Here is a 3,166-nt window from a genome sequence, read left to right on the forward strand (position 1 = left end):
CGCGTCCAACTGGGTGCCACCCGGCTAAAACCTGTTGGAGGTTACTCAGGGTCATAACCTTGATAATATATGTTAAGATCAAGGACACTGGGGGCTGGGAATCTCCTAATCGGAACTTTTACTGTGTTTGTAAAGCAGAGAATTTGTGTAATTAAAACAGAAAATATTTTTAGGAATTAATGTTGGACAAATGATCACAGCACAGACTTGTTTTATAAGATGAATATTTATTTATATTTATGAAAAATGTATAAGTATATTTATAAAAATAACATGTAATATATATGAATATGTAAATATAACGTTAATATAACGTAATATAATTGAATATGTAAATATAATGTTTATATATATATATATATATATAAGTCTTTAAGTTCTGAACTGGAGTACATACAATAGTACAATAAGTTAGAATGAGACAGCTGTAGTTTGTCTCACTCTAACTTATTGCACTATTTCAGAATTCTTCGAAAAAGAATAAACCTTACGTATATATAGCGCTGCAGCGAGTCGGAATGACAGATATCTTAATCTCTAAAATCTCGAACTTAACACTTAATATCTCGGTTTACGAGACCGATCGCCGCATTTTTTGCCAAATTCTTACATTTTACGCAAGAACGCGTCGAACGAACCGAATTTCATTGAAATCGAAAATAATATTTTAATTCAGCAAGTTGTGTTAACAAATACAATCAAGTGTAGCAAATGTGGTAATGATATTAACATAAATAAAGGAACATGTATCGATGTAGAAAGCGGTACTGTGTAAAAAATATACATAAATATCCATATTTAGTCTTTTGTGCTGGTATTTGGTTCCTCATTTTTGGTCACTACTGGCTGGTCGTTAAACGCTGACATCGGAGGATACAGTTTCGCAATGATGTCGAAGAAGATCTCGATCCACTCAGCGTAATCATAGGCGCGTTTAAAGAGAAATTCGGCCAAATATCCTTAAAATGATATTCTCTCCTTCCATATCTAGGAATATTTCCCCGAACTTCTCTCCAAACGTGCTCTATATGTTGAGTGTGTGCACCTGTAAATTTAAAAACTGTTACGACATAAATTATTGCAAAATATGAATATTATCTATAATAAAACAATGAGTAAAATATATAAATTATGACATTGTACAACCTAGTTTATTGTAATAAATATTAATAATTTTAAACATTTCTTACCAATTTCAGGATCGATAAAGTTGTAAGAATGGTTTACTGTCAGATGTTGGAAGCCCTCATTGTTTAAACAATCATAGGACTTCCAACAATCCGATACAATAGTTGTTCTTGGCAATATCCATTCTTTAATTACTGCCAAGAGTCTCGTTTCCGTTCGATCTTCAACTGGTACAATAAACATCTTCTTCGACCCTTACTCATATCCCCTGAAGATTCATTGACCTTTTATAAGTCGATTATATTTTCGTTTTCCAATTTTTGCTTCATCAATTTGAACTGTGTGTCCTGGACCACCAATCTTTTCACTATGTTTTTCAGTCCAGAACACATAGACCTGTAATAAAAAATAACATTAGTTTTGTACATTACTATATATTTTTTACATTTACAATAATTCTGAAAATATAAGTAACATAATTACCTCTCGGCAGAAGTTGAACCAATCAACAATTGGAGGTGATACCGATTGATCACGGCTCGATTAGACATCATCAATCACGGCGACCGGTGCTTAGGAGCTTTGTAGTCTCAAGCGCTGTGAGTGGCTCGTGTCCAATTGAGCCGTGTCTACTGGGTGCCACCCAACAATTGTAGCCGACGACGCAATGCCAGCTTCAATTTGCGTACGATCTTGACGTGGGTGTTGTAACATTAAAAAACACGCAACAATTCTGCATATTGCCCCCACGTCAAGATGACTTTTATGGAACCAAGTATTAGTTTTGCCGCTTTTGAAAAACTCGCAACGTTTTGTAATTTGTTTTTTATGTTTATTCTTTACATAGTACCGTTTTCTCTACATCGGTACATTATTGTTTCTTTATTTATGTAAATATCATCACCACATTCGCTACACTTGATTTTTGCTACTAACACACCGTGGTGGATTAAAAAATCAATTAATTTCTCTCTGTCGAATGTCAAATGTCCGAATTCGAGCAGGCCTAGCATTATTGCTGTACGATTTCGCGTTTGTCAAACGTTGCATCGTATTTGTTCTACAGTGATTTTAAATTTCGTGTTCTGTATGCACCAGAGAGTAGCTAAACGCATGCGTATGAGGTCATAGAACATGAAAAAAGTAACCGCAATGCATGCTTGCATCGGGTGGCACCCAGTTGGACACGGCTCAATTGGACACGAGCCACTCACAGCGCTTGAGACTACAAAGCTCCTAAGCACCGGTCGATGTGATTGATGGTGTCCAATCGAGCCGTGATCAATCGGGATCACCCCCTTGCATCGCAGTATTTCGCGCAGTGACAGATTTCCTAACCTCTACAATCTCGAACTTTAACGCTTCATATCTCGGCTCACAGGGCAGACCTTTACGGAAAAAACTCTTAAAATTTGAGTGTTTACACTTTAAAAAACACTGAAAAAATACACTCAAGGTAACACTCAATTAATGATTATTTTGGACGCTCAACCTGAGTATAACTCTCAACTTGAGTGTTATTGATAACTTGGATGTTGAGTGTCAATCTCAACTTGATAGTTAACTTTAGTATCAGGGTGAAATCACACGGTGCGGAAAATGATTGCGAAACAAAGAATGCGTCATTCAGCGGACTCAACAGTTGAGTGAGTACTCGCTGTTATTGGTATATTCTTCTAGATCTAAAATTCTGATTGGATGAGCTAAAAAAATACACTAATAACAGCGAGCATGGCACTCGCACTCAACTGTTGAGTCCGCTGAATGCGCCCATTGAAACAATTAGCGCTATTCGGAATAACGCAGAATAAAGCTGATTGGTTGCTTTTGTGACATATTTTCTTTTCCACACCGTGTGATTTCACCCTTAGCTTCTACGTACAATGGAGGAAGTATTATTATAGAGGAATAGAAATAAATATTAAAATTCAACTTATCAAAAATGTATTCCGGTATCTGGTTATATAACTGGTATCTGATAAGCTGAAATCTTAATATTGAGTCCTATTAAACTATTATTATTGAACTATTATTGAGT

This window comes from Trachymyrmex cornetzi, unplaced genomic scaffold, assembly GCF_001594075.2.
Source record: "Trachymyrmex cornetzi isolate Tcor2-1 unplaced genomic scaffold, Tcor1.1 scaffold306, whole genome shotgun sequence".
Lineage (NCBI taxonomy): Eukaryota > Metazoa > Arthropoda > Insecta > Hymenoptera > Formicidae > Trachymyrmex > Trachymyrmex cornetzi.